The following is an 11,282-nucleotide window of genomic DNA, read 5'->3' on the forward strand; positions in this document are numbered from 1 at the left end:
ACTAGGGCTTCAAAAGCATTCAATTTGGACAAAACACATTCATCATTTTTTAGTTTATGAGTAAAACAGCCTCTAAGATAATGACATGATTCTTGGCTCTTGGGGTTCAAACCATAGTGTAATATCCTCTTTGCTAGCAACAGGACCTGTACGTTGTTTCCAACAAATAGAATATGGAAAAAGTGTTGAGATGTCTCCCTATTACTTATTTTTATTGTATAAGACCCAATCTTGCTATCAGATTTGTTTTAATCACAGAGGGAAACAAACGAAAGGGAAAAATATTACACTTGAGGAAATGTTTCTATATTCAGTTCCCCTACTGTAATGACTGACTGCCTTATGTTTTATAGAAATCATTCACATGTTGTAAAACTGACAGTTGAAAGTATACAAATCGATGGATTTTTAGCATTTCTACCAAGTTGTGTAACCCTCACCACTAATTCCAAAGTACATATTAATTATTACCCCCTTAAAACCCCTGTACATGTCGGCAGTCATTTTCCACTCCTCATCCTCTAGATACTGGCAACCACAAATATACCATATACACTCGTGTATAAGCCAAGTTTCTCAGCATATTTTTAATGCAGTTTTTGTGGTAAAATTAGGTGCCTCGACAGATATTCAGGTTGGCTTATGCTCGAGTATATACAGCACATTTAGCCTCTATGGGCTTTCCTTTTCTGGAAATTCCAAATAAAAAGCAGTATACAATATTTGCCTTTTTGTATCTGATTTATTTTACTCCACATGTTTTCACGGATCCTCTGTGTCATAGCATGTATCATGATTTCATTTCCCTTTATGGCTAAGTTCATTATTTTGAATATACCATGTTTTGTTTATTCATTCATCTGTTAATTGACATGTGTTAATACCACTTTTGGGGTATTGTGAATAATGCGGATATAAAAAATTATAAGTGTTTATGTAAGTGTATGTTTTCAATTATCTTTGGTGTATACCTAGGAAAGAGAAATGTTGAGTTATGTACTAATTATGTTCAACTTTTTGAAGAACTATAGAAGGTAACAAAAAAAACCCTTGCCTTTCTCTCTTTTATTTAATGGATGTAGCACACTAATTTTTTTTCTAAAAAAAAAAGTTTTCATTTAATGAAGCCTATGTAACCCTTTGTTACAGAATGATCCCATCCCTAATCTCTAAATCTCTAGGGTAAGAAAAATAAATGGTATGCTTATTTATTCTGCTGAAAATGAACATTTTTATAATAATTTTATTAGGGGCTCATACAACTCTTATCACAATCCATACATACATCAATTGTGTAAAGCACATTTGTACACTCATTGCCCTCATCATTCTCAAAACATTTGCTCTCCACCTAAGCCCCTGGCATCAACTCCTCATTTTCCCCTCCCTCCCCACTACCCCCCCCCTCATGAACCTTGACAATTTATAAATTATTATTCTGCCATATCTTGCCCTGTCTGAGTACTCCCCTCACCCACTTTTGTGTTGTCCATACCAGGATACATCCTCTGGTCTAGCCAAATTTGTAAGGTAGAATGAGGATTATGATAGTGGCGTAGGAGGAAGCATTTAGGAACTTGAGGAAAGTTGTGTTTCATCATTGCTACCCTGCACCCTGACTGGCGCATCTCCTCCCTGAGACCCCTCTGTAAGGGGATGTCCAGTGGCCTACAAATGAGTTTTGGGTCTCCACTCCACACTCCCCTCCTCATTCTCTATGATAAGATTTTTTGTTCTGATGATGCCTGATACCTGATCCATCAGACACCTCGTGATTGCACAGACTGGTGTGATTCTTCCATGTGGCCTTCGTTGGTTCTTAGCTAGATGGCCACTTTGTTTACCTTCAAGCCTTTAAGAACCCAGACGCTCTATCTTTTGATAGCCGGGCACCTTCAGCTTTCTTCACCACATTTGCTTATGCACCCATTTGTCTTCCGCGATTGTATCACGGAGGTGAGCACACAATGACATGATATTTTTGTTCTTTGATACCTGATAACTGATCTCTTTGGCACCTTGTGATCACACAGACTGGTGTGCTTCTTCCATGTGGCCTTTGTTGCTTCTGAGCTAGATGGCTGCTTGTTTACCTTCAAGTCTTTAAGACCCCAGATGCTTTATCTCTTGATAGCCAGGCACCATCAGCTTTCTTCACCACATTTGCTTAATCACCCGCTTTGTCTTCAGCAGTTGTGTCGGGGAGATGAACATCATAGAATGCCAATTTAATAAAAGAAAATATTCTTGCATTAAGGGAGTACCTATAAATATATGCACAAAATCTATTTCTCCATCCTCATTTATAAATATATTTGCATATGTACATGCCTGTATTTAGACCTTTATACCTATCCTTTGCCTCCCAGCTCTTTCCTCTATTTCCTTTGACTTTCCTCCTGTTCCACTATCATGCTCCATCTTCATTTGGGTTTCAGTAATTCCTCTTGATTACATTACCCTTGATCATAACCTACTAGGCCTCCTACACTCTCCTCACCACCGATTTGCATCACTTGTTGTTCTCCTATCCCTGGGTTTAACACCACTACCTTTCCCCCCACCTCCTCCTCTCCCATGTCCCCCAGGAACTGTTGGTACCATTGTTTTTCTCCCCCTGATTGTTCATCCAGCCTATCATATTTAGACAGACCTGCAGAGATAATAACATGCACAAAAACAAGACAGAGCAAAACCAAGCAACAATAGACAACAAAACAACAACAAACCATTGACAAAACAAACAAACACACACACACACCAAGAAAGAAAAGCTTGTCTTAGCTCAAGGACTCTGTTGGCCATTAGCATTGTTTTCCAGTCCAGTTTGTTGGGGCAACCACGGCCTGGCACAAAAGTCCACCTTCAGAATTCGCTGAGAACCTAGCAGCTCCATTCCCTTGCTGTTCTGTTGAACCCCCTTAGTGTTTTGCCTTGGTGTGGCAGGATCCGATCGGGTGCAATTCCCGCACTGTCTCCGGTATTGTCTCCTGTAGGGCTATGGGTCAGTGGGGCCGGCCATGTGGTCCTCTCTGTGGACTGGCTGCTCTAATTGGGAACATCGTCCTCAAGGCCTGGTGGGCCAGGCTGTGTTCCACTCTCTCCTCCTCCCCCTTCATCTGCTCCCGTGTGCTCCAATCAGATATGTCCCTCTCCCAGAGCTGCAGATTCAATGTCGTCCTTTGAAATAAATTCTTCTGGGGGGAGAAAATGAACATTTTAAAAACATTTTCTTTTGACTGTTGACAATTTAGCATTCTATGGCTTATTACCATTACGTATTGCCCAATCTAAAACAATTTAGTGTGAAAATTAGAGCTATTAAATAGTTGCTAGAACCTTACTATGACAAGCTTAGAAAAATTAAACTTAATATTACCCTATATGTGATTCCCAGAAATGAATGTATGAAGTTATTCATTCAAAATGTGACAAAGTAAACATTTGCCATGAAAAAAACTACTCCAATATAGATATTTAGCTTATATTCTAAATGGCAAACTATTTGAGGCCTTTATTTCATTTCTTACAAGTGTGCTGTTGGTTGGAGGTGGAGGGCTCACTAAGGAAGAGAGACATATTTAGAAATAATGTGCTTATCAAGTCTTAGGTGGAATTTTCTTATTATTCTCAATATTTAAATTTAGCACTATAAGACTTAAGAGGTACATTTGGAAACCTCTTTAAAACAATCTTTAGATCAATTTTCTTGGCCTTTTTGTCACCAATGTCTTTTTCATTTGTCTTAAAAGTTCTTCACAATTAACCCTCAGAATAGTCTAGTCCTGTGTTATTTGAGAAAACCTATCAAAATGACCTCTATCAGCCATCTTGAATTGAACTTGTCCAACCGAAACCCCCAAAGCCACTGTTCTGATTAGACTTTTAAAGGCCTTCGAACAAGACTAAGAAAATGTATTACTTAGAAAGCTTGTCTGCCATCAGCCACTGTTTGCAGAACCATGTTCAAACATCTTCTGCTCGGAATAAACGTGTGTGTGTGAATTAGAATAATTTTAGTCATGTTTTTCTTACCCTCCCACATTTATCATACAACTTTGTATATGTTAATTTCTCGTGAACATGGAGGGAGGCATATTTGTTTTCTGTTTTCGAATTTTAGATCAAGGGAATTTCAAGTTGAATTTTTGGAGTTCTTATTTAGCCTTTGTCATTAGAATGTATTGCTTTCCTCCCTTCTTATAAAACCGTGATCTAAATCCACTTATTTCCATGAAAGCTTTCATGGATTGATGCAAATATATTCTCTCAATTGTAGAACCAGAAAGGAGGGATGTTTTGAGGTATTTATGCAAATCTGATCACCTTGAAATCATTGCAATAACCAAAAAAAAAGGCAGTTATTGATATTTTGTATTGTGATCAAAAAATTTAAGGGGATTTTTGCTTCTAATATGTTGAGTTATATATCAAGTGCATTCATAAGTGAGCAATCACCATATTTTTCTTGTGCATAGTAGAGGGCCTTGCTGATAAGCAAAACAGAAAATATACTTCATCTTCCTTCCCCATATAACAAGTATTTTATCAAAAGTAGCAGAAATAGTTCTCATTTAAGGGAAAGAATGCCCTCTTCAGGAATATAACGTATTTCATGGTTCCACAATACAGACAGATTCAATGAATTCATATAACAATATATGGAGCAAGGGGGGGATACATACAGAATTTCAACTTTATTAATAATGATTTCCAAGTTATTTTCTCCAAACTTAGTAGTCACATTTGTTCAAATATAGGTCAATTAAGAATTGAAATTAGCAGTAAATTAATTTCATTAGCTGTTTGTTTAAAAGAGGATTTAAAAATATATATTTAGGGAAACTGAATAAATGGCATTAGTGAAATTGATGTGTACAGTACCAAAACATACAGAACTCAGTGTCCTCATGTTGATACCAACTCTGAGTGACACTGTAGGTCAGGGTAGAACTGCCTCTGTGGGCTTTTGGAAACTGTAAGTCCCTCTGGAAGGTCTGTGAAAGCCTGAATAAGAAAATTAACTTCTTCCACCTAAGCCATGTCATATCATTTATACAGAAATACCACTTTGGAAAATGGTCTTCAGGAGAGCCTACATTAACTCATACAGGGCTCTCTAAATACATACAGATTCTTCAATAATGTGGGGACTGTTGTTTTGAATGATGTTGAATTCCAAGAGCTGAGAGAGCTTATTAAAGCGGATAAAGTGAAATATGTAGCCTGTGATGGGGAAAATGCTGGCACTAATACTACAGGATGAATAAGACACCGAAAGGTTTTTAATGCCCTCTTCTGTGGTTATTCATCACTTTTTGAAGAGACGCACAGAAGAGATTTTTAAAATGTATTCTAGCAATGCAGAAATGACTACACTGCGCAAATAATTCCCACAGAAAAAGCTTATAACTGTAGCCTCTTACATTACCTTTATTATACAGCATGCAACAACTGAGTCTTTTAATGGCAAATCATTTGTTGCCTTCATACAAGCACTATGTAAGAAACCCATTTTAAAACATAATAAATCAATTATATACCAGGAGCTAAATTAATAATAGTATCAATAGAACCACCATATACCTCGTGGGGATAATTTATAATGTCCTTCAATTAAAATAATGATGATATCTTAAAAGTGAACCAGGGACATACCCATAGATATGTGAATGGATTCTGAGCTTGCACTTAATCATCACCCCAATCTAAGAACAATCAGTTCTTATGACATGACACTCCTCAATACCTACTCCCATGAGGTGACCACTGAAGATGCAGGTCTTGTAGCAAAGTGTGATAAAGAAACCAGATGATGCCTGGCTAAAAGAAAGAGTAGTATGTGCTCTTAAAGGCTTGTCTTAAAACAAGCCGTCATCTACATAAGCTATGTCCACACGGAAGAAGCACATCAACATGTCTGATCCAAGCATTATCAATAATAGAATCCAAACCTGGAGTAAGGAGTGGTATTAGAGCTCAAATACAGAACATCCAGTTTGCAGAAAGCTGCAGATAATAGTGAAAACTCTAAAACCCATTTACAAAGTCTCGTGTGTGGATTCATGTGGCTTAAGCCACTAGAGAATTCTCTCTGACTATGGACCAGAGATGGGAAAGGCCTTGTTACAGAGTATATTGCAGGGTGGATTACTGCAATTGTAACAAACAAACAAACAAATTCACGCCATAGAGTCAATGCTGACTCGCTGTAACTCCACTGTGGGTTTCCCAGACTATAACTCTTTATAGGGGTAGATAACCCAGTCTTTCTCCCTTACATTCTTCCTAGGAGCTGCTAGTGGTTTTGGACTGCTGGCCATTGGGATCACAGTTCAACACAAAACCGTTCCACCACCAGGGCTCCTTGCAATTAGGTCAAAATGTGACATCTTGTCATTGATCTCCCTCTTGATCCAAAGTATAATTGCTCCAGTTTCTAATATTTTCTGCTCTGTTAAAAACAACATCAAAAAAAACAAAAAGGGACCAATGTCAGAAGACTTAAAGACTTATCTTAATACAAGCAGCCAAATAAATGAAATGTCAGCTAAATCCATGCAAAAGAAGTGCATCAGCATGCATAATGCAAGCCCTGGAAATAATGAAATCCAAACCTGGAGAAGGGAATGGTATTAGAGCTTAAATTCTGGACACCTATCTTGCAGAAGCCTTTGGACGGCAGGGAAACCCCAAAGTCCATCGATAGTGTGCCCTGTGCATACGTATTAAAGCTCTGGTGAATCCCCTGTGACTATGGATCAGAGATGGGAAAGGCATGATTATCAAACAGTATAGTTCGGGTGGATGACTGCCATGGTAGTTAGGTCAAAATGTGATACCTTGTCATTGATCTCCCTCTTGACCCAATGTAGGGTTACTACAGGTTTTAATACTTCCTGAGAATCAATTGACTTTTTATTTTTGTTTCAATGTGTTAGTGATGTTAGGCCATTTGTTTTTATTCTGCCTTGATTGTGTATGCTTTTCTATATATGTCTCTAGCTAAACTTAACAATTGGGTCAATAGATTTAAAGGAACATGACCAGGGAGGCTAGCAGGAAATGGGGAGCTAGGAATAACAAGTAGAAGAAAGAAGAAATGCCCTGGATTTAATTGTAGTGATGTTGCACAACATGTATGAAAGTGGTTGAACTATTGAAATGTATGATACGTGAACTGTGTGTCAGTGAAATTGTTGAAAAAAAAACAAACTTTAAAAAAATCTGTACCAACACCAGAATTCAAACTAATTAATTCTTCTTTGATATCCTTACCGATTGCCCAATTAAAAATACAATGACCTTTCCCCATGAGTCTTCACCAAAGCCCCTGCAAGCCGCCCCACCCCTCCCCCTTATGCTCTTGCAGAGGCGGCCACATGCATGTGTCCCATGCACCCGCGCACCCCTCACCTGCGCTTGTTCGGAACCTGGACCTGCGGAGAGGTGAGGGTACTCCACTGGGGGAGGGGGTGTGGGGAAATGGGAAGAGAAAACAGTGCCCGGAACTGAGCCCCAGTTGTCTACCCCGACCGCAAAGATGTCTGGGGTGGAGCTCCTGCACTTCCAGTTGCCTGGCCACGAGGCTGCTACATTTCGGAACATGAACCAGCTCCGCGCAGAGCAGCGATTTTGCGACGTGACCCCTGTGGCTGAAAGCCTCAGGTTTTGTGGCCACAAGATCCTCTTGGCCGCCTGCTCGCCATCCCTTCGAGACCAGTTCCTGCTGAAACCAAGCTGGGACTCAGTGAGGCACTGTGCACACATAGTGGCTCCCTCCTGCTGCCCAGGCGCACTGGCATTTGTGGTCCGGCCATCTGAACTATCTGTCGGCCGCCTCCTTCCTGCAGATGGAACATGTGGTGGAGAAATGACGGTAAGCCCCCAGCCAGTTCATTGAGCCCAAGATTGGCCTCAAGGAAGATGGGGTCAGTGAGGCCAGCATGCCCCCAGCCAGTTCATTGAGCCCAAGATTGGCCTCAAGGAAGATGGGGTCAGTGAGGCCAGCTTTGTCAGTGGAGTCAGCACCACCGCCCCATTTCCCTCCTGCCAGGACCCCAAATCTGGACCCCAATCTCCCTCCCCCACCTCCTCTACCCCCTCCACTTCTTAGGCCTGTGAAGCTAGAGTTTCCTCTGGATGAGGCTCTGGAGTTGAAGGCTGAGGAGGAAGATGAGGATGAGGACAAGGATATATCTGGCATCTGCATTGTCAAGGTGGAGACGGCCGGCCCTGGAGCTGGCACACTGGCTTAAGCCCCCTGGAGGCCTAGGAGGGGGCTTAGGTATTGGGGCCTCTGTGGGCAGCCCCCTCGGAGAACTGGCCCAGCGTAGCCTGCCCCCAGCACTGTGGCCCTCCGCAGTGTGTGGTGAAGACCTGCTACACCCCGTCTGAGGATGCAGAAGGGGAGGGCCTGCTCTTGCCCTCCAGGACTGGGCAAGTGTAGGGGCCACCTCCGGCCTAGGTGAGGCAGGGGCGGTAGCCATGCAGCCCGAGGGGAGGGGGACAGCCAGGGCGGCCTACCTGGAGGTTTCTCAGACGGGAGCCTCCTGTAGTACATCAAGTGCACCAAGTACCCAGAAGTGTACCAGGGCATGGAGAAGCTGGATTTCCACATGCGGGCTCAGCACTTCATCTTCAGTTCAACCACAGCAGCAACCTCAGCTGCCACATGAACATGCACCATGGCATTCAGTCGCACTCGTGTGGCATCTGTAGCAAGTGGTCCACAAAGAGGTCTGTGCTGCACGACCACCTCAACCTGCATTCCAGAGCGCCGCCATATTGCGCTGCTCCTACTGCAATGTGCGCTTCATCAACAAGCCTGCCACCAGGCGACATCTCAAGCAGCAGCATGACTCAACCACAGCCAAGAATGTGCTGAGGGCCGGTGTGGCCAAAATCAGTGTCCTCACCTACTAGCTAGCTTCATTGGCCAGCAGGGCAGATGCAAAGGCAAGAGACTGGGGTTCCTGGGCTGGGTGGGAAGATGCTTCCTGTTGCCTGGAAGAATAGGACTGGGGGAGCCTAGAGCAGAAGGGCATATAGGGGAACTTGAGCAGACATTCTGAGACCCCTTAGTGAGAAGAGCCAACCTCTTTCCCGCTGAAGGAAGGACAAGGGATAGAGATGGAAAGAAGGTTCTTTGAGAAGAGCAAGAAAAGATATGGTCACAGAAGAAGCTTTTCTTCCCATAGAGGTATATGGATGGGGGGGAGGGGAAAATGGGGCTGAGAGAATGACTTGAAAAGCAGACAGGAAAACAGCTTTTGTCCTGGGATAAGGTTGCTTGGGAGGTGGTTCTGGCATTTCTTGAGGTAAGGATGGGGTGGGTGGGGCTTGCACTAGGGAGTGGTAGAGGGAAAGATGGTGGAACCCCAGAGAAAAAGGAGAGAGAGTGCGTGCATGCTGGGAGAAGGGGACTGTGGGATCAAACTCTGAGGAGGACAAAGTAAGAGCATGTGGGCACTTCGAATAACGGACACGCGACTTGTTAGGGAGGGAGAGGAGCAGATACTTACACAGTACGTTTTTAAGAAAACAAATGTATTCTTGAGGGTTCTTTTCGGACGTTTGGGGTTTTAGGTTTTCTCCTTATATTTTCCATAAAATCATATTTTTAAAAGCACAAACAAAAATAAAATGAAAATATGACGCCTTTGGTCATGTATATCTTAGGCCTGAAAATGACATTTTTGCTTTTCAACACTTTAAAGAGGTCTTTTGAAAAGGTTTGCTCAATGCATTCCATCCTTTAATTTATTTTTAATACTTTCTTATTTTCTAACATATGTAGAAATGACAGTATTTCCCCTGCTCCCCTCACTCCCCCTCAGCCGCTATATAGTCTTCAAAAGCTGCCTCTTTTGATTTAATAATAACATCTTTCTTGCTGTTTTTTTCTTTTATAATGTAATCTCATGCAGTACCTCATTTAATTTTTTCACTGTTGCATACATAGGCACTCATTATAGATACAATTAAAATGAAAATGTTTTAAAATGTCAATATTTTCTCCATCTAACATGATGGTGTTTATTCGTCCAGTAATGAGGATTTTAGCTTTCTTTATGCTCAGATATAATCCACACTGATGGCTAGAGTCTTTGATCTTCATCAGTAAGTGCTTCAAATATTTTTCACCTTCAGCAGGCAAGGTTGTTTTATTTGCATATAAATCAAAACCAAACTCACTGCCAGTAAATCGATTCCAACTCATAGCATCCATATAGTATAGGGCAGAACTCTCCCTGTGGGTTTCTGAGACGAACTCTTTACTGGAGTAGAAAGGCTCCTCTTTCTCCCAGGGAGCTGCTGGCGGGTTTAAGTTGCTAGACTTGTGGGTAGTAGCCTAATACATAACCCCTATCCCACTAGGACTCTCCATGTGCATACCGCAGGTTGTTGATGACTTTTCCTTAATCCTGATACTTATTTCATATAGTCTTACTTCTCAACATACAGATCGAATAAGGAAGGTGACAGGTTAGAACCCTGAGAAGCAACTATCCTGATTTTAATCCACACAGTACCCCTTTGTTTGTGCTGAACAACTGTCTCTTGATCTATATGCAGATGCCACAGGAACACAATGAAGTGTTCTGGAATTTCTGTTTTTGCTTTGTTATACATAATCATTTATGATCCACAGAGTGGAATGCCTTCGCACAGGCAAGGAAACACATTGACTTTCTATTATCCTCTGCTTTCTCTCCTTCATTGTTCTCCTCTAAACCATGCCTGAATTTCTGTCAGTTCCCTATCAATGTACTAGTACAAAAGTTTTTGAATTATCTTCAAGAAAATTTTACTTGCATGGAATATTAGTGAAATTTTTACATAATTTCCACATTCTGTAAGTTCACTTTTGTATAGAATGGGCTTAGATTTCTATACAGATTTCTCCCCAGTGGTTGACCAAGGAACAAATTTCCTGATATAAGCAAGTGAGTCCATCATGAACTGCATCTCTTTGCTGAAACATCCTTTGAACCCTGATTTTAGGTAAGGCATTTAGTAACACCTTGACATCTTTCTTCAATAACATTGGTATTCGATCATATGCTACTTCTTCAAGTGGTTGAACATTGGTTCATTATTTTTAATACATTAACTCTGTGTATTCCTTCCATCTTCTTTTGATATTTCTTGGATCACTAAATAGTTTGCCCATAGAATTTTTAAGTATCGACACTCATGACTTGAATTTGTTCATCTATTCTTTCAGCATAGGAAATGCTGAGTGTGCTTCTGTTTTGGCTTTCTAATACTGGGTTTTG

At 41.2% G+C, this 11,282-nt stretch overlaps 2 pseudogenes; both read left to right on the forward strand.

Moving 5' to 3' along the window:
• Positions 1-5,041: 5,041 nt before the first annotated feature.
• Positions 5,042-5,266, forward strand: LOC142433575 (transcription initiation factor IIA subunit 2 pseudogene; annotated as a pseudogene).
• A 2,277-nt stretch (positions 5,267-7,543) lies between these two features.
• On the forward strand, positions 7,544-8,925 carry LOC142433576 (zinc finger and BTB domain-containing protein 12-like; annotated as a pseudogene).
• The last annotated feature ends 2,357 nt before the right edge of the window (positions 8,926-11,282 follow it).

The sequence above is a fragment of the Tenrec ecaudatus genome, chromosome X (genome assembly GCF_050624435.1).
Source record: "Tenrec ecaudatus isolate mTenEca1 chromosome X, mTenEca1.hap1, whole genome shotgun sequence".
Lineage (NCBI taxonomy): Eukaryota > Metazoa > Chordata > Mammalia > Afrosoricida > Tenrecidae > Tenrec > Tenrec ecaudatus.